This window comes from Camellia sinensis, chromosome 1 (assembly GCF_055761805.1).
Source record: "Camellia sinensis isolate YWXY chromosome 1, ASM5576180v1, whole genome shotgun sequence".
NCBI lineage: Eukaryota > Viridiplantae > Streptophyta > Magnoliopsida > Ericales > Theaceae > Camellia > Camellia sinensis.
The window spans coordinates 41,086,234-41,113,868 of record NC_138961.1 but is presented as its reverse complement, the minus strand read 5'-3'; positions in this window follow the sequence as shown (position 1 = coordinate 41,113,868).

Genomic DNA, 27,635 nt, shown 5'->3' with positions numbered 1-27,635 from the left:
TGAGGCAAAACAAAGCCTAAGAGGGGTCAAACAACCCCAAACCTCAAAGAGACCTTAAACAACTATTTTAAGCACTTAAAATTAGAACTTTTATATGTTATAAGTTAAGCTCAAAAATAGATGCAAGGATGGCTAAAAGCCTATGCAAAAATGGGGAATAAAGAGCAAAGTTCTTACTCTTGAAGACCCCTTTTAAGAACAATGCTCCAGCAGCTTCCTTAGGTCAAAACTAGCCTAAAAGCTCCTGGAACAACCTCTCAACACCTCAATAACTAAGGTATGGTGTAACACTAGGTGTTTTAGTGCAAAACTAAGAATAAAACACCCTTTTCAACACTCTAACCCACACAAATGAAGAGAGAGAGAGGGAGATATAGAGAGAGAGAGTGGTATATCAGATGTGTATCTCTGATTTTTGCTCAACCTCTTCAAAGGAGGAGAGAGGCCCTCTTATATAGACAAGGCAAAGGCCTAAGCTTCCAAGGGAAGCTAAACAAAGGGGTCAAGGCTTCTTAAAGAAGCCAAGGCAAAGGGGCCAAGGCAAAGGGGCCAAGGCTTCCTGAGGAAGCTGAGACAAGGGTCCAAGCTTCTTGAGGAAACTAAGACAAAGGTCCAAGCTTCCTCAAGAAGCTAGACCAAAAGCATGCAAAGGGTGCAAATTCCTCCATACACGTGTATGGAGGATAGGTCCGTGGACTCCAGCTGGCACAGCTGGCATGCACAATGCCTGAAAAAGGCAAAAAAGGAGGTATCGGCCAGATAAATACACTATCGGCCAAATAAATGGCCGGCCGACCATACAGGGAGCCGATACACTTAACAAAAGTGCCGACCGACCAAATATTTGGCCGATGGCAACAAAACAATGGTCGGTGGCCTCAAGCCATGGCCGGTGAGGTGTGGGGATGGCTAGCAGGCCATTCCCTGCCCCTCAAAAGCAAAACACAAGTATTTGGTGCAAAACCAAACACAAAACAGGCAAGTCGAGAGGTCTTGAGACAAGGAGCGTGGCCGAGACCTCCGAGAACTCAAGATGAACACAAACATGGATGATCACCGAGTGTTCAAACGGTGACGTCCAAGTCTTGAGGACGGTCAAAAATGAGGTGTCTACAGTTGCCCCTCTTTGACAGAACTCGAAAGTCATAACAATGACAGGAGTGAGTGTCAAAGCCCAGAGATGACCCATTTTTGACAAGGCCGAAGACTTAGACAAACATGCAAGACAATAAAGATATGCGCCCGGAGGCATGGGCAAAATGCAAGACAATGAACAAAACTGAGCATAACTTATGATCACGCAAAGAAAGCTGTAACGAAGCATAACATGCGACAGTTTTAAGCAATCTAACATAAATCCAACTACATTATAATACAGAAAGGATGTAAGAGAATTATTCGATTCTCGATACATCTCACATGGAGAATACAATATCTGTGCAGCTCGTCTGGTTGCACCAGCTTCAAATGAACCGTACATACAATATCGTGTCTAAAAGAGAAAGAAAATTTAACAGGTATGATATCATTAGCAACATGCATAACAATGCAATCTAAGCTGTGTAACAATGCAAGTGAAGGAGTGCATGACAATGCAACCTATGTGTGACAACGCATAATAATGCGGAATGGATGCAAAATGATAATGCAATATATACAAAACTATGTGTAAACAATGCAAATGATATGCAATGCTATTGAAACATGATCAAACCGTAAGCAGTTCAAAACCACACAAATATCATAAAGATGGTGGAGATGCAAAGTCTATCTACCATAGAAAAGGTGCCGACACCTTCAAGCCACAATACCAGCAGTGGAATAGGCGTGTACACATGCAGAACTATGAGTATGTAGACAGAACACAAGATATAAGCAATTGGGTGAGATGATATAAGTGGGGAATGATCTACACAGGAGAGATCGTGATCCTAAATGCTGGATGCAAAACACTACACTACAATGTAATGAATGTAATGGATAAGGCGCGCGGCCAAAACATATCTTGCCTAGGAAAGGCATGGACACAAACAAAACATGTTTAACACGGAAACGGTGTCGTCACCGTCAACACTGGGTGCGTACACATAATATCATAACTGTGTTTCAACATCAAAAGTATGGGCACATACCAGACCAAGCTCAACATGGAAAGGTGCAAACCATAGGTGGATAATGCAGTAAATGCATGCGATAGATTCTATATGCAATGTAATAGACATAATAGATAACAAAATGCAATGTAGCTAGGAAGTGAAAGTACCTTGCAGGGGCAATTGACGATGATTCACCTCATGCTGCTGGGGATCTTTCACTTCTTCTTGGTTGAACCACAGGTACTACTTTTCTTCCTGACTATGGTCGCAGCTTTCCCTATTCTCCAACAGGTTGACAGACTAGGTTGGATCAGTATCCAGAATTGAGGCGCATACAGATGCTATCTCAATCTATGGGGCTGCCATACAGATCTCAAGCCGAGGATATACCCCTGGGTATTTAAACTAGACTTTCGTCTCGGTAATCCTGAACCTTTGCGTTCTAGGCATAAGCCATTCGAACCCTAGTTTCCACCAGCTCAGTTGGTCTCCTAGGAACTCACCGCAAACACAGGCTGGTGGCTATACCAGACCACTGGAAGTCGTTCGGGCACGACAAACACCAAAGGAATTGCACCTTTAGAGGATTTAAGGTCTCCTAGACCAGCGAATGCACAAGACCGTGCGAATGAAGATGCATGATTTAAGGTCTCCTAGACCAGAGGATTTAAGGTCTCCTAGACCACATGGGTGCACAAGACAGTGCAAACTAAAGGTGCACAAAACAATGCGAGTAGGGTGAATGCGAAAGAGAAAAATACTCCAACCATACTGGAATCATGAGAGGAGGAAAAACAAACAATTAGGTGTGCATACGATGCAACCTAAGTCAAATTCCAAACACGCTGAAATGGTGTGAGGAAGGAGATGCTCAAATCATGCTAAAATCGTGAAAGGAGGTCCAAGACAAACCGCCCAGGTGTGTACCAAACACAAACTGAGATGAATTCCAAACACGCTGAAATCGTGTGAGGAAAGGGACACTCAAACCATGCTGAAATCATGAGAGGAGGTCCAACAATCCGACCAGCGCGTCTACAACGCAACTTGGGATAAATTCCAAACACGCTGAAATCGCATAAGGAACAGGACACTCAAACCACGCTGAAATCGTGAGAGGAGCTCCAACAATCCGCCCAGCGCATCTACAACGCAACTTGGGATAAATTCCAAACACACTGAAATCGCGTAAGGAACGGGACACTCAAACCACGCTGAAATCGTGAGAGGAGGTCCAACAATCTGCCCAGCGCGTCTACAACGCAACTTGGGATAAATTCCAAACACGCTGAAATCACATAAGGAACGGGACACTCAAACCACGCCGAAATCATGAGATGTGGTCCAAAAATCTGCCCAGCGCGTCTACAACGCAACTTGGGATAAATTCCAAACACGCTGAAATCGCGTAAGGAACGGGACACTCAAACCACACTGAAATCGTAAGAGGAAGTCCAAAAACTACCCGCCCAGCATATCTACAACACGACCTGGGATAAATTCCAAACACGCTGAAATTGCGTAAGGAACGGGACACTCAAACCATGCTAAAATCATGAGAGGAGGTCCAACAAACTATCAGGCGCATGCCCGGTGCAACCTGAGAAAGTCCCGGAGGACAACGATCCCAAACGCTGCTCAGCGTAAAAGGATAAACGATAGAAGATAACACAAAATGCAAATAAATGCAAGTAAGGTGTGCATGACAATACAAGTGGAAGAGTGCATAACAATGCGGGTGGAAGGGTGCATAACTTTGAAGCAGGCTTAATCTTGCGCTTGAGGTAGAGGTACACTCATACTTCGGAGCATTGACAAGGTACATCTGGAATACAATCACGGAATTTTCTGAAGGTGAAACACACTCACATGCTCAAAATTTTCCCCATTTTCCTTTGCTTTGCAGTCTAGAACCTATATAGCTTCAGATAGGTCCTGGTGCTACTGTTCTGACATGACCTGGGTTAAACCCTGCAGTTTTATGAAAGAATAAATCTTGTTTTGCACAAACGCAAAGAATGGCACAGCACTCTGAGCACAAAATGATTTTATTGTGGAATTTTAGATTTGAGAAGTGAGTTCTTAACTGGGTATTGAGCCTACGACTGACCACCGCAAAAACGACTCAACAACTGAAAGCAAATGGTAAACAATCTAAACACATCTACTGACTCTAGAAACGACTCAAGACAAGAATCGAGACAAACAAAAACAAAAGAGATGACACTCAGATGTATAACGAAGATGATAGACCTCTCAGATCGCGAGGAGCCAGTTTCTCCATGTATTGTTTCCTACCCTTTCTCATTTGTGATTCTCACATCACTCGGCCCTCAGGCTCTATTTTTCTCTCAAAACCCTTTTCTTACTTTTTCTCTCAACGTACATCTCTCTATTCTTCAGTCTCTCATTTTATATCCCTCCCCTGGGTGGTTGATGGATAAACAAGAAGTTACGAGCTGTTGCCCAAAATTATTAGCTCGCGGCTACTTCCTCCGATGACATTTAGTCGATGCCTCAGAGTGGAGTAGCTTGATCCATTCCAATTCGTGCTTCGCACTTGGCTTGATACCTCGTTGCTTGGAGGATGAGAGAGCTTTCAGCCCTTTGTTGTTAACTTCAGTTGTGCCCTCTTCTGGCAGGTAGAGTGCCCTTCTTGGCAAGTATGTTGAAAATGGGGGAAAGACAGGAAGCCTGACTCAACTTTGCCCCTAGTTCATTATTTTGACCATTTTTTGTTTTTGGCTTCTACTAAAACAATTTTGACCAAAATGAGAGTTAGATTAACATGCTTGTTCAATTTTTGATTTGAAATCATGCAAGTCAGGTTATGAGCACTGAAAATTTTCCTTTTTGGGTCCAAGATATGGTCCAATTTTTGGAAAAAATGGAGCAAATTTTCGAGAAAATTAGTTAGCCTCAGTAAAAATTCTCCAAAACTGTTTTTGCAAACGGCCACTGCTCAATGAGCACGGAGCCTACTCTTGAGATGCACGACCTCAGATCCATAAATAATGGAAAATTGCCCCTTGTCTAAAGGACACTGCATGGCAACGGAAAGTTGCCCCTTGTTTGAATGACGCCGTAGCATACTGAATGGCAACAGAAAGTTGCCCCTTGTTTGGATGATGCCGCAGCGCATTGTAATCAGTCCTTAGAGTGATGATCACAACCGAATTCTCGGATATAGAGAAGACAAAGATGACTAGAACCATCACATAGACACAGTCGAATTTCAAGTGTTTTACAGCTGGACTTCAGAATGAAGTTGCCTACATATCCCAAAGATAGGAATCGAGCCTTACGTAGTTCGGGGTAAGGTACACTTGGGTATTAACCTCTCCTTTTGTGCTCTAACTTTTTCCAAGGACGCTCTTTCGGGTTTTCAACCTTGCGAGCTGTGTTCTTCTTTTCATTTTATTTCTTTTCTTTTCTTTTTCTTTTTTTTTCATCTCTTTTTTCTTTTTCTTTTTTCATTCTTTGCATTTTTTCTTTTCTTTTCTCTTTTCTTTTTTCCTTGCTCTAACTTTGCCTGGGTCGCCCTTTCAGGTTTTCGGCCCAGCGAGCCTCTCAAGGGTAAAAGTGTAGCTTTGTCCATGTCAAATGGTTTTGAGATCCTAAAGTCATCCGAATCTAGGAGAATGGCTGATGTTCACTGATGATGTAGGAGTCTATCCAATGGAGGGTGAATTTGCCCCTAGTGTTGTGGATAGGAACTTGATTGTCCTTCAGCAATGTCTTCTTTTTTCCTACCTTCTAGGGTTTGGCATTCTTGCCGATCTTTATTGATTTGTGGAATGATCTATCTTCGGCTCTTCAAGCACAATCTGGCATCTTTTGCCCCTAGTTCGAGGGGTGCTTCTGATCTAGCTTTGCAAGCTTCTTTTGACGACATCTGATCTTCTTGATCTGACTTCCATGCCCCTTGTTCGAGGGCTGCCTCAAGTCTGGCCACACGGGCCTCACATTGTGGTTGACCATTGAACATTCTGAATCCAAGTTCAAGGTTTGAAAGCAAAAGGGGTTGAGTCTCGAGGCTGAGAGCGATCCTATGCTGCACAATCTCAAGAGTGATTCCACACAGGTCTTCGCAAGATCGCGCGAAACATTTTTTTGAAGTCTTTTAAGAAAGCGACAAATCGCTCGCTCTGAAGACAGTGTGGGACCAATCTGGATCAAGCCAGGATCCTTCTCAGTAGTCACGTTAACAAACATGATTTCATTCATTAAGGGCTTAACATGTCTTTCTTTCTCTCAAATGATCAAATTCTTGCAAAACCCAAGGAATTCCTTCCTCTTCGTTTTCACCACAGTGTTCAAAAAGTTTTGAAAAACTTAGGTCAATGCAATAATTTAAAGGTGTAGAAGAGCAGGTGAGATGCTTCGCCATTTCTTTCTAGACTTGTTGGCACAACAGGGCTCCCCAGCAGAGACAGACTCAAAACAAAGCGAAAAGACAAACATAAAACGAGCGAGCGATGTCCGAGGTAACAACCCCGGAATCACACGACTCTAATAACACAGGACTGACTTGATACAACAAGACAGACCCGACTGACTCAGCACAAAAAAGACTGAATCTATATAACACAACAAGACTGACCCAATACCCAATCAGAAAGAAAAATTAATAGCATTTGTACATTGCTCAAAATAGTGTGTGCCATCCACCATAGCTGGAGTAATCTGAGCGCCATCCGCAGGTGGTTCATCCCCCGAACAAATAGTCACATTATCCTCCACAAGTTCACTGATCCAGTGCCGATAGACTTTGTAGGACCCGGCACGACGATGGCCTTGTTATCAATCAGATCTTGTATTTCATGGCGAAGACGGTAACAACTGTTAGTGTCGTGGCCGACTTGTTGATGGAAGGCACAGTACTTGGCCGGATCATGGGAGGGGGGAAGTTTATCAGGCAGTGGCCATAGCTCCAGGGGTTTCAGATCCCCCTTTCTAATCAAGACCCTCAAGGCTACTGATAGAGACATGTACAGTGGGGTGAACACCCTCTGGCCCCGAGGTGGGTGTTTTGAGGTTTGTGGAGTTTTGCTGGATGCACTAGCAAAGGGATTGACAGGCGCTGACTAGGTTTGATGATCTCTTCCGAGCACGAGATTAGGGTTGAAAGGAACATTCCTGGTACAACGACCCTTCTCCCGGCTTGCCGCTTGATTCAAACTGCCCCCAACTTGAGTGGCGAAAGTGTCATCCACAGTCTTTGCAACAACTGCAATCACTTGTTATTTGTTCAGCCCTTCGGCTTTCAAAGCCTCAATAGCCCACTAAAGATGTTCATGGGGACTAATTGCCCCTGCCTTATTCTTATCACTGGCCTCCATTTTGCTAAGAGATTGGCCTTTTCCCAATGCAACCTGTCCTAAGGTTAGGGAGCCCTTTGACATGAACTCCCTAGTGTGTGATGCGGTTGATGACGGAGCCATACCTCCAAAGGCCAGATCTGCTACAGTTCTCTGAAGATCTTCGATCATCCTCATCAGCTCAGAAGTAGTGGGTTCATGGGTTTGAGATAATTGGGGTTCAGATGCACCCATCATGCATAAGTCCATGCTTTCTGGGATAAACACCTCAGGCTTGGGTAGATGGGCCGGGGTGATGTATACGCTGGGGTCGTAGGTGGCATATGGATGAGGTTGAGATACAGAGGTGACGGGTCAGTACTAACCTAAGGTCCTTTTGGTGGAGCTGGGGTCTCTTCGTTAATAAGATCCTGAATCTTATGATGGAGGTGGATGCAACGGTTCATATCATGACCATGCTGTTGATGATAGGCACAGTATTTAGCTTGGTCATATCTTGGTAGAAGAGGGTTTGGACGGGGTTGGGGTTCTAGAAGTTCTAGGTGCCCTTCTTCTCGCAGCTTTTTCAAAGCTTGAGGGAGACCCATGTAAAGAGGGTGGAATTTTCGGGCTTGGGGCCGAGTTGAAGTGGTTGGTTTTTGGCCATTGAGGGAAGTGGTGATAGTGTCTACTTCTGAGCATTTCGTCGCTCTACTTTGGAACTACGAGCAACATTCCTCTTCAAAGGCTCATTATCTTCTGCAAAGATCCCTTGTCTGATGGCATCCTCGATTTGAACCCCCATTTCATGAAGGGCTGGAAAGGTAAACAAAGGTAGAACGACCATCTTTTGTAGCAACTTGCCATGCAGATTCCAAACAATCAACCTGATCAGATCTTTGTCGGAAGGTTTTGTAGTCATCATTGAGGCCTTTGCTCTCCATCTCGTCACGAACTCTGCGAAACCCTCCTTTGGCTCTTGGCAGGTGACTTCGAGATCACGAGTTGTGACCTCGATTTGTGTGCTATAGGAGTATTGAGCAATAAAGGCCTCAGCTAGCTCTTCCCAATTCTGTTTCACAGAGTTCTCCAATTTCGCATACCAGATTGTGGCCATCCCAGATAGGGTTCGGCCGAATAGTGACAATTTCTGGGCTATGGTCAAACCCATTGGCCTCAAGATATCATAAAACAGTTGGAGGTGCACCATTGGGTCTTCAGAGCCATTGAATAGATCGATATGTGGCATCTTGAACCGATCCGACAATGTCACCACTGAGTCGGTATAGCCATCCTCTATATCAGGAATAGAGTGGGCCCCCTGAGACTTTTTGAACAATTTCTCAAGCTTGCTCACTTTCAATGCTGTGGGGCCCGTCTCGAACTCAAAGGGGAAGTCTGGTAGGTTGGTGGGTGTTTTAAATAGCTGGGGTAGAACCGAGGGCGGAGTTGGCCTGACTAGAATGTCCGTATCATCCTGGACGTCAGTTGCCTCCCTAAGTATGGGAACTCTTGGTGGGGGAGGATCCTGGTGCGAAACAGATGCTCCGGCTTGCTGCTGTAGCTTGGTGATTAATTCTGCCTGTTGGGCCATGACCACGGCCTGTTGCTTGGCAAATTTCGCTTGACGGACAGCGTCTTGCTGCATAGTTTTCATACTATCCTAGAGCTGGCGGACCATCTCCTCCAAGCCTGACATATTGCCCTGATCTAACTGAATAGGTGTGTTCTATGAGGTGGAAGCAGATATCTTAACCCCGACTGCGCACAGGTGAGATGAATAATGATTGCTGATCTGGAGACTGTTGAACTGGTGATCTGCGCCTGACTGGCCTTTTTACCCTGCCTCTGGTGAAGGAACACTGATTTGCCCTTGAACTAAATCTTTGACCTGACAAAGTCTATCAACACGGATCCAATATACCCGGGGGATATTAGAGCCCTCTGAAGCTATAGTTCCATGACTACCCCTAGCAAAAGAGAAAACAGGCAGCATCTCAGCCTAAATTTACCAAAACAGATATGAACAAAGCTGAATGAGTGTGCTCTCTACTGAATTCTGCCCCAAATCTAATACCCTCAGGTAAAACTGATTTCCAAAACACTAATGCCCGCAGGCCTGATGCCCAAACTCACAAACCGATACATGCATTCCTGTAGAGACACACTCTAAAAGCACGTAGCAAACAAGCGAGAGCCAAAACACCCCTATGTTGGGATAGGGTTTTCTTGTCCTATTTTGTCAGGAGCTAGGGTTTCACGATGCACGCAGCGGTTTCAAACAACCTAAAATCGGGTAAGCAACCTGTCCTAGTTTGGAATAGTCACTACAGATTCCGTTATGCACTAGGTCGAATGGTCAAAAAGGGTGCCCCGGTGACAACCGGGGTTTGTGTTCCCATCGTGGCAGAGCCCGTAACTGGTCAGCCTTATGGCACGCTTCTCAAAGCAAGCCTCCGGCAAACCGTTCAGGAATAGCAGACGACAAACACGGTGTCCTAGGTGCACCAATGCACATGCAATGCAAAGAAACACATAAGTGTAGTCAAAACAAGATATCATAAGTTCGAGTCAAGTTCTCTAAATCCCCAGCAAAGTCGCCAGAAACTGTAGATGTCCCCGAACGTCCTGGGAAGGAAATCCCGTTCTGTTCATTTGGGCTCATTACAGTTCGGACTCAAATCGTCACGGTTCTAAATCTGAACCAAAGAGTCCAAATCTGGCAAGTCGTTTTTGAAAACAGATTTTTTGTAAAGAAGTGCCAAACATGGACTGCTTTGCCAGATACAGAGTCGCCACCTAAATATTTTTTTATTAGGGAATTTAGGAAACCCTGACTCGTTTGCCTAAGGCCACGTGTCCGTCATCACCAAAGTTGCCTCGGCTTGGAAACTTGGGTACGATTGGAGAAGGTCAGCTATGAGCACCCCTGCTCACCATGTCTGAAGATCGGCCTCTACTAACCATGATATCTAGTTTTAAAAACGTTATGTATTCTTATTTCGATTAATTAGCTAATCTTACTATGTGATGAGTATAACACAAAAGTATAGACTGGATCGCCTAATTTTGAGCAAATCATTGCAAATCCGTTTGTTCGGAAAATGGTTTGAAATTTGCTACTCGCAAATAGGCTAAAATACGGATTTCAACGAGTTGTTCCAACTCAAGCAATCCAACCTTCACCCACAGGCATTCAGGCAGATATATCACATAAGCATATAGCCACATGGTAAGCATGCTGTCATGTTAACATTCGCACTCATGCGAGATGCTAAAGCATAAAACACTTACAGTGTACTCCAAGCCAAAACAAAGAACGTGTTAGCAATCAAACGTATGATCCAAGTCCATGTTAAGTGGCTAATGCATCACAGGCAAAATGCAATCTAGAATAGGCTAGGCTAATCCTCGGATGGCATGTGAAATGCAACAAGTAACATGTATTCAAGTTAGATTTGAGATACTATGCAGTTACCATGATGCGCCGAGCCCGGTGTATGCAATACTGATGAATGAATGCACGCATGCATAGCATAAGGTATGCTAAATTAAATATGCCTTAGTACTAACCATCAAAAGTAGGTAAATAAAAGGGAGAAAGAAATGGGGTTGGAAGACATGCACACACACACCCACACTTATTACGTATTCTCCATCACTCGGAGAGACCAAAAGAATAATACAAATTAATTAACCTACAAGCTAATTAATTATTACGGACCACTTAACTGGTTAAGAAAATTAACTAAGCTAAGAAAGCAATAAAACAGCCTCAGGAAGAGGGCCTAATGCATGCGTGCTCGGGTTTGCTCGGAAATCCATCACCATGCACAAGCTGCCTCTGTTTACCCTACTCTACTCCTCTGAAAATTGCACAAGTCCCAAGGAACACTCTCTGAACACCGTAGAAGGTCACCGGCCAATGGGGAACACCACCGGCCATAAATAAGTGGTCATCGACCATCTATTGAGCTCTCGGCCACTAATTCATTGCTGGTTGGCACTAAATGTGGTCGGTCGGCCATGTATGCCTGCAGAATCCTGTTTTGACAGCAATAGAGGACAAGACAAGGCATGGCAATGCATTTCAAGCAAATATTGCACCAACACCCTCCTTATCATGTTCATGACTCAAAGGAGGATGGTCCTCGACCCTCGGGCCACCAATCGCGCATTTCAATGCGTGATGGCCAAAGTGGCCAAGTTATGCATTTTGATGTCAAATGAAATGCAAACCAAATAAACACATAAGACCCAACCTCTATCACTTGATCAAGAGACAAGGCATGCATGCTCAATGCAATGCAACCTAGATATGTGAGGTAAGTATGCAATCATGAGCATGAAAGCAAGTAATGTGTACTAAGCACGCAACCTAAACAAACAAACATGCAAGGCATGTAACAACATGTGCAAGCTAACAAGCATGCAATATGCAATGCGAACATGCAAACATGCAAGACACGTAACATGTTGAGCAACCAAGACAAACGGAAGAAAACATGCTAAATACAATGTGATTCAAGCATGCAACACATGCGATAGGCCAAGTATGCGACAACACACAAGGCGAGCGTGCAACAACATGCAAAGGAGGGACTTACACCAAGATGGATAGCTCTCTACTAAGTCCAAAACAGTGGCCAAATGCTAAGGAAATGAAGGCCAAAACACAAACGAACATGCATGCGCACATGGCCCAACTCTTAACCATAAAGAAGCAACTTTTAAGCACACTTAAAAGAGGATAAACATCGGCATATGGCAATCATACTAAGCTCTAAAAATCATGTAAGGATGGTGCCAAACCAACTAAACAAGACAAACAAGGCATGCAACTATGTCCCAAAACTCAAGGCAAGCCGAGGGGCTTAAACCAAGGCTATATGAAGCAAGTCCCAAAGGGCCATGGAGACTCAAAACCACCTCAAGGCAGACCAAAACAAGGTCAAAGGCACACCTAGATGGCATCTAAATGGCCTAAGTCTAACGGCATGCAAAATGGCCCAAACATGGAGCATGAAACACCAACCTTTTAAAACATTAAAGGAGCATCAAATGCAAGCATACAAGCATGCCACAAGGACTGAAATGATGCTATAAGTGGTGCCAAACCACTGAAACAAGCCAAGCAATGCATGTTCAACACTCACATACTCAAGGCTAACAAGCCAAAATGCAAGGTGGCTATACAAAGGATATCGTGGATGGACAAAAAAAACTCTAAAAAGACCTTAAGCATACTAAGACATGCATAAAAGCTTCACAAAGCTAGGCCAAAAACATGCTAGAAACAAGGCTCAACGCACAAAGCATGTTAAGGCGATTCATAGCATTACAAGACAAGTATGCAAAGCAAGAACGATGTGTCTAAACCAACTTAAAACAGTGCTATATCATGGAAAAATAAGCACAAATACTAGCTAAGACATGGCCAGCATGAACTCAACAATGGTGCTCACACATGAGGCTAAAATGACAATTATTGAAGGTAGCAAGGAGAGGGGATGGCCCTCTCCTTCATAGGACCTCAAAGCACCATCCCCACCACTGAAATCCCTTCTGGATTTCAGTGGTGAGGAGGCCGAAACAAGGTGGTCCCGGAGCTCACCAAAATAGCACAAAAATGAGGCCAAACAAGGCCTAAGAGGGGTCAAACAACCCCAAACCTCAAAGAGACCTTAAACAACTATTTTAAACACTTAAAATCAGAACTTTTAAGCTCAAAAATAGATGCAAGGATGGCTAAAGCCTATGCAAAAATGGGGAATAAAGAGAAAAGTTCTTATCCTTGAAGGCCCCTTTTAAGAACAATGCTCCAGCAGCTTCCTTAGGTCAAAACCAGCTTAAAAGCTCCAAGAACAACCTTTCAACACCTCAATAACCAAGGTATGGTGTAACACTAGGTGTTTTAGTGCAAAACTAAGAACAAAACACCCTTTTGAACACTCTAACCCATACAAATGAAGAGAGAGAGGGAGATATAGAGAGAGAGAGTGGTATATCAGATGTATATCTCTGATTTTCGCTCAACCTCTTCAAAGGAGGAGAGAGGCCCTCTTATATAGACAAGGCAAAGGCCTAAGCTTCCAAGAGAAGCTAAACAAAGGGGTCAAGGCTTCTTAAAGAAACTAAGGAAAATGGGCCAAGGCTTCCTGAGGAAGCTGAGACAGGGGTCCAAGCTTCTTGAGGAACCTAAGACAAAGGTCCAAGCTTCCTCAAGAAGCTCGACCAAAAGGGTGCAAAGGGTGCAAATTCCTCCATACACGTGTATGGAGGACAGGTCTGTGCACTCTAGCTGGCACAGCTATCATGCACAATGCCTGAAAAAGGCAAAAAGGAGGTATCGGCCAGATAAATAGACTATCGGCCAAATAAATGGCCAGCCGACCATACAAGGAGCCGATACACCTAACAAAAGTGCCGACTGACCGAACATTTGGCTGATGGCAACAAAACAATGGCCGGTGGCCTCAAGCCATGGCCGGTGAGGTGTGAGGATGGCCAGCAAGCCATTCCTTGCCCCTCAAAAGCAAAACACAAGTATTTGGTACAAAACCAAGCACAAAACAGGCAAGTCGAGAGGTCTTGAGACAAGGCACGTGGTCAAGACCTCCGAGAACTCGAGACGAACACGAACATGGATGATCACCGAGTGTTCAAACGGTGACGTCCAAGTCTTGAGGACGGTAAAAAATGGGGTGTCTACACACACGTCTTTAGTTTTGGCGGTCAAGAGATGTGTCCCACTTTTGAAGATTTCCAAGCTTTAATGGAATCCGAGCGTGGCGAGGAAATCTTGCCTTAGTTCCGGCTCGGCCACGTCCAAGCCTTAGGACGGATGTGCGACCTTTCTTTGGATGACGCTCGGTCATTGATTCATGATGGAAAGTTGGACATTCTGAGCTTGGTTTGTTAGTTTTCTGATGCCGGTGACCGTGGCGACTATCATTGGCAGGGTTATTGACGACATGCGCTTTGCTTGTGCATGCTGTCCCATTTCTTACTTGTCCCAAGCTCTGGTGGGTTTAGCACTCGTTTGATCAAAGTCGCCGAGGGCTTGAAAGAGGGCAAAAACTGCAACGCCATGACATTGGCCGAAACATTGATGGGCTTAGACGCTTTTCATCGCCGGGAGACGGCTAGGTTTGCTGGAAGTCCACTACTATTACAGGTAATGTTTCTCACCCCATCTCACATATATTGCTCACATTACTCAGCCCTCATGCTCGATTTTTCTCTCAAAACCTTCTGCTCGCTTTTTCTCTCAACGTACGTCTCTCTATTCTTTATTCTCTCATTTTTCAATCCCCCCCCCAGGTGTGGTTGATGGACAAGTTGAGAGTTGTGGACTCGTGTCCGGCATATTCAGCTCGCAGCTATTTCTCCTAACGACGTCTAGTCGATGCTCCGGATGAAGGATGGTGGTACAGCTGGATGTGCAATTTGTCTGCGGACCGCATTGCTTGGAGCTGCCCTGGGCTTAACCTGCCGACAATGAGTTACAGCATGACCCGTCAGCCCGAGATTCAGTTGATTGGCATGACACACTGTGTCTTCTACTTTCCGTTCTGGTTCCGGCACCAATTCAGACATGATCAGATTTGCCCAGAGAAGGGGATAGAGTACCCTGCTACATTTCTGGTCCGAGGCGCGCAGCTAGCTCGGTATGCTACAGCATGGAGGATGAGAGAGCTTTTGGCCCCCGCTCCCACTTTCAGTTGCACCCTCTCTGATGAGTGCATGGATTGGCTCAATGAAGAGGCACAGGTAAGGCCCACTTTGGCATCAGAGGCATCGACCAGCTCTGGGAGTGGACGTAGGAACACCTGACTATGCCCCAGATTTATTTGCTTTTAATCAGAACTTTCAAGTTTTCTTTATGAATGTAATGAAAAGCAACTTCAATTTTGTATTAAAGAGTAGGAGAACTCTGTATTGAAATCAATAAAATTGAAGGTTGTGGTACTGAAAATTTTCCGATTGGTCCAAAAAATGGTCTAAGTTGTAAAAAGATTAATTTGAGCAAAATCAACTTTTATTAAAACTTTTCAAAACCATTTTCGATATGGATCAGAACTGGACACGCCTGAGATCTGTCACTGAGATGTACAACCCCGAATTCTAGTAACTGGAAAGTTGCCCCTAGTCTGAATAGCACTACATCGGAGATCACAACCGAACTCTTGAATGCTGAATAGACAAAGATGACCAAGATGATCAAATGGACAAAGTTGATCGGGGAAGTGATTTTGGCTGGACTTCAGGACGAAGTTGCCTACGTATCCCAAACATGAGAATCAAGCCTTACGTAGTTCGGCTTTGGTTCACTCGCGTATTATCTCTCTCCTTTTACGCTCTAACTTTTGCCAAGGCCGCCCTTTCTGGGTTTTCAACCTTACGAGCTCAATTTTTATAATTTCAAATTTTCTGTGCTCTAACTTTTGCCTAGGTCGCCCTTTCGGGTTTTCCGGCTAGCGAGCCTCTCAGGGAAAATATTTCTTCAACTTATCCATGTTGATCGGTTGGGAGAACTCTAGGCCATCTAGGTCCATCAGAATGACAGCTCCACCTGACCAGATAGACTTGATGATGTAAAGACCAGTCCAATTGGGTCTGAACTTGCCCAGGAGTCGTGGATGGAAGCTCGGTTGTCTTTGAGCACCAAATCTCCTTCTTTAAAATTCCTGGACTAAACCTTCTTGTTGAAAGCCCTAGCAATTCGTCGTTGATAACTTTGAACATGGTACAGTGCTTTCAGTCTTCTCTTATCGAAGAGCATGAGTTCCTCGAACCTGCTCTGCTGCCAATCTGCCTCAGCTATCTGATACTCAGCCAGTACCCATAATGACGGAACTTCAATTTTCATAGGTAGAACAGCCTCCATCCCATAGACCAAGGAATACAGAGTCGCCCCCGTAGAAGTTCGAATTGAAGTCCGGTAGCCCCACAGAGCAAATGGCAGCTTATCTGGCCAGTCCTGGTAAGTTTCCACCATCTTCTGTAAAATACACTTGACATTCTTGTTGGCGGCCTCAACAGCTCCGTTGGTTTGCGGCCGATATGTAGATGACTTGTGAAAAGCCACATTGTATTTTTCCAACAAGTCGATCACTTCCTTTTTGAAGTGGGAACCATTATCCGAAATGATCTCGTTCGGGGCCCCGTAGGGACAGATGATGTTGTTCCTGATGAACTTTGCAACGTGTTACGCTTTCAACACCGCATAAGATTGGGCCTTATCCCACTTTGTGAAATAGTCTATCGTGACCAAAATGAACTCGTGCCCATTGGATCCCTTTGGAGTGACAGCCCCAATTACATCAATCCCCTAGACTGAAAACAGCCATGGCGAAGTCAGGTTGTACAGCTTCGATGGTGGAATATTCATGCGGTTTGCATGGATCTGACATTTGTGGCATCGCCGCGCAAAGCCTATACAATCCTCCTCCGTGGTGGACCAGTAGTAACCTTGTCTAAGGATCTTTCGGGCTAGCATCACCCCGTTCATATGGGCTCCGCACTCTCCTCCATGGATGGCCTCCAGTAGGCGCTTAGACTCTTCAGCATCAACACACAACTTATGCATCTCGAGATGACCTCTCTTGTATACCTTCCATCCACAGACGATGAACTGAGCAGTCATTCTTCGAATCACCCTTTTATCCTTGGCATTTGCCCCTGGTGGATACACCTCATTTTCCACGAAGTTCCAGACATCATAATACCAGGGGTTCTCATCTTGAACCTCATCTATGGTAGCCATCAGCTTGTAGGCCGGCGCGAATTTCTGTTCGATAATGATCGGACGCATCCGGACTCCAAAAGGGTTGTCTATCATAGAGGATAAAGTTGCTAATGAATCTGCAAACCTGTTGTTCTCTCTTAGTAGATGAGCGAAGTTCAGCTTCTCAAACCAAGGAATCAGCAAGTCCAAGGTCTAGTGGTATATTCTCATCTTTTCTTCTTTGACTTTCCAATCTCGTTTTTGCTTGAGATATAACAAGGTTCAAGTCCCCGATGACGTCCAACCGTTTTGCCCCTAGTTCCAGAGCTGCTTCTAGTCCAGTAATACACGCTTCATACTCTGCCTCATTATTCGAGACTTTGAACCGGAGTTCGAATGATAGAGGAATACGAGAATTATCGGGTGCTATCAGCAACACCCATATCCCATACCCGTATTGGTTTGACGCTCCGTCAAAGTACATCGTCTAAAATTCTTCTTCGACATGCAGAATGGCCTCGTCTGGGAATAGGTACTCAACTGCTTCATCTCCTTCAACTGGGTGATCGGCTAGGAACTCCGCTACCGCTCTCCTCTTCACTGATTTGCGCGTCACATACTTCAGATCGAATTCGGAAAGTAGAAGCAATCAATAAGCTAGCCTACCCGTAAGTGCCGATTTCTCGAAGAGATATTTGATAAGATCTAATCTTGAAACCAACATTATAGAGTGAGCTAACAGGTAGTGTCGCAGCTTCCTGGTAGCCCATACCAAGGCCAGACAAGCCTTCTCCAGCGGAGTGTAGCGGGTCTCATAATCCAGCATCTTCTTGCTCAAGTAGTAGATAGCTCTCTCCACTTTGTCCGCAGAGTCCTGTGCAAGCATGCAGCCCATTGTAGCTTCAGTTACTAAAGGTACAAAATCAATGGTTTCCCCAGCTCAGGTGGTGACAACACGAGTAGGTTCTGTAAATATTGCTTGATCTGTTCAAAAGCAGCTTGGCATCGGCCGTCCCATTGGAATTTTTTTCCTTTCTTTAGGAGACCAAAGAGTGGTTCACAGGTCAAGGTTAATTTCGCAATAAACCGTCTTACGAATTGCACTTTACCCAGAAAGCCCCGCATCTCCTTTTCAGTCCTCGGTTGTGGTATTTCTAAGATGGCCTTTATTTTGGAAGGGTCGACTTCGATACCTCTCTGTGTAATCAAGAACCCCAGCATTTTCCCTGCTGTAACACCAAACGTACATTTCTGAGGATTCAGCCGGAACCGAAATTCTCTGATCCTTCGGAGGAACTTTTGCAAGGCGGTGTAGTGGCCCTCCCTTTCCTTGGACTTGACAATCATGTCATCCACGTACACCTTAACCTCTTTGTGGATCATGTCGTGCAATATCGTGGTTGTAGCCCATTGATATGTAGCTCCAGCATTCTTTAACCCAAATGGCATCACCCTGCAACAATATGTCCCCCACGGGGTGGTGAAAGCAGTCTTCTCCCGATCTTCGGGTGCCATCAGAATCTTATTTTAGCCTTAGAATCCATCCATGAATGAAAGCAATGCGTGCCCAACAATGAAGTCTACTAATTCGTCGATATGCGGCAAAGGAAAGTCGTCCTTCGGACTGGCTTTATTCAAATCCCTGAAATCCACACATACTCGAATCCTACCGTCCTTCTTCGACACCAGAACTATGTTGGCCAACCAAGTTGGGTATTCAGATACCAATAGGAACCCTGCGTCGATTTGCTTGGTGACCTCTTCTTTGATCTTGAGAGCCCAGTCCAGGCGGATTCTTTTGAGCTTCTGCTTAACAGGTCAGGCCTCTAAGTCAAGAGGGATTCGGTGCTGTACAATCTCCGGATCGATTCTAGGCATGTCTTCGTAGGACCACGCGAAAACATCTTTGAAATCTTTTAGTAAAGCGACTAAGCGCTCGCGCTCCTCCGAAGACAACGTGGACCCGATCTGGACCAGTCGCGGGTCCTTCTCAGTACCAACATTAACTGTAGTGATTTCATCAACCAGCAGTTTTACAAACCTTTCCTGCTCCTGATCTAGCAAATGTTTCAAAACTGGAGGAATTTCTTTCTTGTCGTTTTCATCGAAGTTTTGAAAGTCTGAATTAATGCAATAAATCAAAGGCACAGAAAAATACTCAAAGGCCACAACCATTCCATTCTCATTAATCACTTCCAAGTTGCCTGATTCCTCTGTTACAACAGACTCAAAGGAAAAAGAAAAAGACGACCTAGACAGGATTGTGGCATCCAGGTTGTCACCCCCAGGAATACTGGACTTAGACTCAGACGAGCTGGAACCTGATTCCGACCCTACAGAATCGGTAGAATCAGATTTCGGCTCACTACTAGACTCGGTGCTGCTCGATAAGAATCCCTCCTCGTACTGCCAGACGAGGGAGGGTGCGATGGACACATCCAAAATGTTTGCAGATGGGTTTACGGCTGCTTCATTCCCAATCATAGACACTGAGAGATCATCCCCCAAGCACTCATGTACGATCAGAGGATCTGATAGTAGACTAGCCAGTGCTAACCCCATTTCAATCTTGGTGCTCTCGAAATCCACTTCCTTACACTTCTCAACCTCAGCTGATGGATCTGTCTGCTCCTCGGCAACATCCTCCCCGGACAACTGTAAGTCGAAGAAGATCTCAAAACCCAGCAGGCATCTCTTCTTGGCATTCAGCCATGGCTCTGGGAAGCCACAGAATGGAAAGTCCTCCCCCTCCCTAACAAACCATCCGTTCAGTGTGCCTTGGATAGGCCGATGCATCAGCTCAAAATGCTTCCCAGTCTGCTTGGTTCTGGCTCTCCCAACCATTTCTTTGCCTCTCCTCACCCAGTCCTCTTTGGTAGGCAGATAAGCTAAACCAAAGGTATGCGGGTTATGCGGCACTTCGATCGATATTGCAATGCCTTTCCAGCCACTCTTTCTTAATCCCATCCTAGGGATATGCTGGAGCATGTTCATAAAGTACATTGACTGTGCGCTGACATACAACCCCTCATCAACAGCCAAGATATTTTGAATAACCCTGGCCTCGGCTAGGGTAAATCATGATAGGAACACATCCTCCATGCAATGCTCGATTTCCAAAATCGGTGTAGACACCTCCAGCGGCGGATGGATTGACGAATTCCCAAAAACTATAGCCACGCCCTTCCCGTGGGGGTATTTCAACATCTGATGCAGGGTAGAAGAAACCGCCTTTAGCTGGTGCAGCCACGGCCGCCCCAAGAGTAGATTAAAGGTTGCGGGAACATCCAAGACATGAAAGTCAATCTCGTGATGTCCTAGACCAACCTTGGTTTGAATCTGCACAGTCCCCATCACTTCTCTGCTAGTATTGTCATAAGCCCTTATCACCTGGACAACTGGCACAAAGTCCGCGGGCTTCAACCCGATTGCATATGTCATCCTCGACGGACATATGTTAATGGCGGATCCCGTGTCGACAAGAACTACTGGTACCCACTTGTCTCTACACTCCACAGAGATGTAGAGCGGTTTGTTACGGTTTGCGCCCTCAGGCAACGGTTCCTTGTCAGAAAAGGTCAACGTTGGGGAAGCTCCTCCTGGAAAAACCAATCCTACCAGCTGCTCAGGCGTGGTATCTATTGAAAGTTTGGCCATGTCCATAGCAGAAAGGACAACTTGTCTATGTACTCTTGAAGCCATAAGCAGTCCCAAGATGGAGATGTCTGCCTGTATCTTCTTCTGCTGTTTCAGCACAACCTCCTCTTTGAGCAATTTTTTCTTCTGCTCGTCTGCCCCCTTGTCCTTTCCGGACGCTTCTGGTTAATCTAAGTGCGGGGGCTTGAAATATTGTCTGCTCCTTGTCATGTGATCAACTTCGCCAATGTACCAGGTATCATCCGGCTAGTTACTCCCCCAGTCTTCATCGATGTGGGCAAGACATAGATCATCACCTTCCCACCACATGCCATCGGCAGCCGACAGACACCTGTCCAGCTCCGTTACAACTATTCCTATGCCCACAACACCTTCCGTTCCTATGCCCGCAGCATGCTCTGTTTCTGTGCACACAGCACGTTCTGTCCCCACAGAGGCCTTGGCCCTTCTGGCCCTCTCAGAATCCTCGATCCTTTCTTGCTCACACTGTTTCAGCGCAGCTTGCTGTTCAACATCTCCTATATTCAAATTGCCCAGATCCTGAGCGAAATTCTTGGTACCGGCGCTCTCCGGTGATGCATCCAGATTCCCAGCCCTTCCGGCCATAGTTGATGTCCCCGTCCCTGACGGACCCTGTTCTAGCTGAGGTTGTTCAACAACATCCGGCTGGTCGTCAAGCCACCCAGTAGACTCCACTGCCTTATCCAAACCAAACCAGTTGACTGTCACGTCTCCCGGATCTTGCTCGTTGAAAAACTGAAGGTTAGCAATGTCTTCTTCTAGTTCTGCCAGGTCATCCAGTCCCTGATTAAGTCCATCCTCTCACACTACACAAATCTCTACCTCCACTGGCAATTCCACATTCGGCCTAGCCTAGTCTGCTGATGTAATGTAACCGCTCGAGTTGTACATGAAGCTTGCAGACCTCTCAGGCTCTGTATTTGTATTCTCATCTGCCTCCGCAGTCGACCCACTTCTATCTTCGATAGCTACCACCACCGTTTCAGGTTGGGTTTGGGAGATGTCCAACATGCATAAGTCAGTGCTGTCAGGAATAAACACCTCCGTCTTGGGTAGGTGAGAAGGGGTGATATATATACTAGGGTCATATGACACAACCCCTGTTTGGATCAAATTGATGCGTTTGGGAGGTGGAGCTTGGTTATGTAGTGGGAGAGGGTTGGTTCTGACATTCGGTTTCTCTGGAGGCACGATCACCCTATTGTCAATGAGATCCTGATCTCATGATGCAATCTATAGCACTGGTCGGTGTCATGACCATGTTGTTGGTGAAACGCGCAGTATTTAGCTAGGTTGTAGGAGGGGAAAAGTTTTTCTAGCAATGGCCGCGGCTCTAGGGGCTTTAAGCGCCCTTTCCTGATAAAAACCCCCAGAGCCTTGGACAAAGGCATGTATAGTGGAGTAAAGGTTCTTTGGGTTCTAGGTGGAAACTTGGTTGTTTGTGAACTACTTCCGGACACACTGGTGAATGGTGTAGCTGAAAGGGTTCTTGGGGTGGTGGTGGTGGTAACCATACTCACATCTGAAGCTTTGGCAGCTGCAGCACTGCTTGTGCCTGCATTCGTACTGCAGTTGAATGCCCTCCTGGGCTGTTCTCTCTCATGATCAATGAGGCCTTGCTTCATAGCGTCCTCGCTTCATAGCGTCCTCGATCTGAACCCCTATCTTATGTAAATCTACAAAGGTGGGGAGGGGGAGAATGATCATCTTCTGCATAAGCTTGGGCTGGAGGTTGCACACAACCATCTAATTCTGATCTTTGTCAACAGGTCTGATGGTCATCATCGAGGCCTTGGCCCTCCACCAGGTCACAAAATGGGAGAAGCTCTCCTTCGGCTCTTGCCTAGTTGTCTCAAGATCACGACTTGTGACCTCGATCTGAGTATTATAGGAGTATTGAGCCATAAAGGCCTCAGCCATCTCATCCCAGTCCCTCTGAACAGAGTCTTCCAGTTTTGCATACCAAATAACCGCTACACCTGACAGGGTCCGGCCAAACAGAGAAATTTTATGCAATCTAGAGAGGCCCATTGGCCTTAGTATGTCCGAGAACAGCCGCAAATGCACCATAGGATCTCCAGACCCGTCGAAACGGTCTATGTGCGGCATTTTAAATCGGTCCGGTAGCGTCACGGCTGAGTCGGTGTATCTGTCCTCAATATCCGGAATGGACTTCACACCCAGGGATTTGTTGAATAGCTTTTCAAGCTTGCTCACTTTTAACGCTGTGGGGTCCACCTCGAACTCAAAGGGAGAATCTGGTAGGTTGGTAGGTGTTTTGGATAGCTGGGGTAGGATTGGGGGCGGAGCCGGCCCTGTCGGAACGTCCGTAACTTCCTGGACATTTGGTGTCTCCCCGAGTATTGGAACTCTTGGTGGGGGAGGGACTTGGTGTGAAGAAGACGCTCCGGTTTGCTGCTGTAACCTGGCGATTAACCCTGCCTATTGGGCCATGACCTCGGCCTATTGTTTGGCAAATTCTACTTGACGGGCAACATCCTGTTGCGTGGTCCTCATACTTTCTTAGAGCTGACACATCATCTCCTCTATACCAGCCATGTTGTGCTGATCTAGCTGAATAACTGGTATATATATCCCTGCAATGGAAACTGAGACCTCAGCTTGACTGTTCACTAGTGGGGTAGACCACTGATCTGATGACCACTGTACCGATACACTGCGTCGTCTTGACCTCCATCTAGTAACCGGGGGTAATGAAAGGAACATTGTTTGTCCGTCTATCAGATCCCTAGATCGATTAAGTCTACAACCACTAACCCAGAGTGCTCGGGAGATATCTTCCTGGTCGGAATCAATAGTGCTAAATTACCTTGCAAAAAGATAAATAAAGCATAATAAGGAAATAATGAACAGAAAAATGGACAGCATAATAGCTTAAATAAAGACAACACACAGTTGGCAAACATAAGCTGAATGGACTGTTCTCAACCACTGATCACTGTTCCCAAATAACTGCCCCCCAAATCTGAATCTGATACCCATAGATATAACTGATTCTCAAAGTACTGATGCTGATGCCCGCAGGCCTAATGCCCAAACTTGCAGACTGATACGTGCATACCTGTAGAGGCCAACTCTAAAAGCACATAACAAGCAAGTGAGAGCCAAAACACCCCTATGTTGGGGTAGGGTTTCCCTGTCCTATTGTCAGGAGCTAGGGTTCACTACGCACACAGCGGTTTTCAAACAACCTACAATCGGGTAAGCAACCTGTCCTAGTTTGGAATAGTCACTATGGATTCCGATATGCACTAGGTCAAATGGTTAAAGAGGGTGCCTCGGTGAAAACTGAGGTTTGTGTTCCCATCGTGGCAGAGCCCGCAACCGGTCAGCCTTATGGCACGCTTCTCAAAGCATGCCTCCAGCAAACCTTTCAGGAATTGCATGCGGCAAACACGGTATCCTAGGCACACCAATGCAAATGCAAGGAATTGCATGCGGCAAACACGGTATCCTAGGCACACCAATGCAAATGCAATGCAAAAAAACACATAAGTGTAGGCAAAACAAGATATCATGAATTTGAGTCAAGTTCTCTAAATCCCTAGCAGAGTCGCCAGAAACTGTAGACGCGCCCCGAACGTCCCGGTCTCCGCGCGCGAAATGGCACAAAATCCCGTTTTGTTCATTGGGCTACTACAGTTCGAACTCAAATGTCACGGTTCTTAATCTGATCTCACAATGTGCAATGTGAGATAGATAAATCACTAAAGAGTCCAAATTTGGCAAATCGTTTTGGAAAACTAATTTTTGTAAAGAAGTGCCAAACATGGAATGCTTTGCCAGATACAGAGTCACCACCTAAATGTTTTATTTTGGGAGAATTTAGGAAACCCTGACTCGTGCCTAAGGCCACGTGTCCGTCATCACCAAAGTTGCCTCAACTCAGGAACTTGGGTACGATTGGGGAAGGTCATCTATGAGCACCCCCGCTCGTCCGATCAAAGATCGGCCTTTACTAACATGATATCTTGTTTTTTTTTAAAACACATGCGTTCTTATTCTGGTTATTAGCCTAGAATTACTATGTGATGCGCACAACACATAAGTATAGGCTAGATCGCTTAAGTTGGAACAAAACATCTCATGTTTGTTTGAAAATGGTTTGAAGGTGCTACTCGCAAGTAGGCTAAGACGTGAATTTTGCCACCCTCGAGTGGGCTTAGAAAACATGATTTTGCCATAATCAAGTGGGCTTAAAACTCACATTTCAATGAATTGTTCCAATGCAAGTAATCTGTCCTTCACCTATAGGCATTTAGACAGTTGATCATATAAGCAGTTAGCCTCATGGTAAGCATCCAGTCATGTTAACACTCACGCACGTACAAGATGCTAAAGTATAAAAGCTTACCTAGTACTCCGAGCCAAAACAAAATCTAGTTAGTAATCAATGCATGATCCTAGCTATGTTAAGATGCCTAATGCAACACATGCAAAATGCAACTAGAAATAGGCTCGACTATCTAAGAATGGCATGTGAAATGCGACAACTCGATACACGTATTCAAGTTGGAATTGAAATACCATGCGGTTAGTATGATACGCTGAGCCCGGTGCATGCAATATAGATGAATGACGCAAACATGCGAGCATAAGGACGCTAATTGAAACATGACCTAAAACTAACCATTGAAAGCAGGTAAGTAAAAGGGAGAAAGACGTGGGGTTAGAAGACATTCACACACTTACGCACACTTATTACAAAATTCACCTTCCCGACGGAGGGTTCGAATAAATAATACAAATCAACTAATTAATTAACTACGCTGGCTAATTAATTATTACATAACTCTTACCTAATTAAGCAAATCAATTAAGTTACAAAATAGACTAAGTATGAAAGCTAAAGAGGCTGCCACAGCTCTGCCTCGAAATGATTGAATGATGCATGCTCGATCGCCTCGCTCGGAAACCCGTTGCCATGCCACTTGTTGCCTCTGTTTGCACTGTTTTGCACCTCTGAAAACTGTACAAGTCTGAAGGATGCTTCCGAACCACTCCCTGGGCACTGTGAGATGTCACCGGCCAAGGTGTAGGAACACCGGCCATGTGGAATTGGTCACCGACCATTTGTGAGGACATCGGCCAACAATGTTTAGTCGATCGGCACTGAAGATGGCAGGCCGACCATATCTTTCTGCAAAATGTTGTTTTGCTGCAGCAGAGGACAAACAGAGCATGGCAATGCATTTTCAAGGCAATGTGTGCAAAAACACCCTCCCTATCATGTCATGAACTCAAGGGAATATGGTTCTCGACCCTCGGACCAGCAATCGCGCATTTCAATGCATGATGGCCAAAGGAGCCAAGTGTGCAAATCAATGTGGAATGAATGCACAAAACACATGAATGCCTAGAACTCTATCATGCTTGATCAAGAGCGTCGGCGACCGAGGATCGAGGCACGTTTCGTCACTCCAAGAACGAACGTCCCTCGGTCCTCGTGTTTGGCTTGACACCCCAAACCAAACATAATGCAATGTATGTAACAATGGAAAAGCTGTGTAATGCATCACAAGCATGCCAAATGCAATATGACTCAAACATGTACACAAGGCTAAAGTAACAAGCATCCCAAATGCAATGCGACCTAAACAAGCATGTGACAAAATGTGAGCTAGCAAGCATGCAAAATGCAACCATAATCCTACGAACATGCATGGCATGCAAAGATGGACAAACATGCAAGCATGATGTAGAGTAGCAACTTTGAACAACATGGAAAATGGACTTAAACTAAAGACGGACAGACCTCAGCCATGCCCAAAATCAGTGGCCAAAATGCCAAGAAATAATGGAAATGGAGCATGAAAAAGGCATGGCAAACATGTATGCCAATTGGCCCAAGGACTAGATGTAATAACCCGACCCTCGTATGTGATTCTGACATATTTTTAGTCTCTTATTCTGTGCTTTCAAAATGCTTAAGGTGAAACTTCCTGAGAAAGTAAGTTTAAGCACATATATCTTATGAAATGAACCTGTATATGTTTGGTAAGGAAAGTATCTGTCACAATTAGAATGTTAAATCAGAAATTGAGGGCCTTAGAGGCTTGGTAATCCGAAACTGATTTTATATTTGGAATCGGCATAATTTTTAGGTAATAATAAGCAAGTTCGTGGAAATTTGATTTGGGGTGATTAAACTGGTTGATTTTTGTTTTACTCACCTTACATATATATATATAGTTATGCCCAACATTGACTTAGAAGCTTCAATTGAAAAATAGCTCCTAAGAGAAAGATTAGGGGAGAGAAGAGTTGAAAGGTAGTAGGAGAAGAGCATCAAGAAGGTTGGGAAAGCTTAAGGTATGTAGATGTTTATCTTAATTGATTCCTACAACTCTTCTTTTCCTAATTTGTGTGAGATATTCTCGTAATCATGTCACTTAAGGGTTGGATTGTGGTGCTATGTGTGTGTAAGAAGGAATTGGCAAGATAACCTTACTTTTGAATGTTGTGACTCAATTTCAAGTATTTATGAGAAGCTACACTCTATTCCTTCAATTGACTTGCTTGAATTTAATTATGTGGCAAGGTTTTGGGTATATGTGTCTATATGTAGAAATCTCATGAGAGTGAGTGTGTTGATGAACTTAAGATGAATGATCTAACTTATACTCAATTGATGTATGTATTTTGATCCCTGTTCACATGAATTTGGGACCTTATACTAGCAATTTATTGTTAGGTTTGAGGCTCTAAACATACCTACAAAAACATGGAATTTTGAAGGAATTTTTGGACTATTTTGAGCAGAATCGCCGCACGTACGGGGGTCATGGCCGCACGTGCAAGAACCCCAAC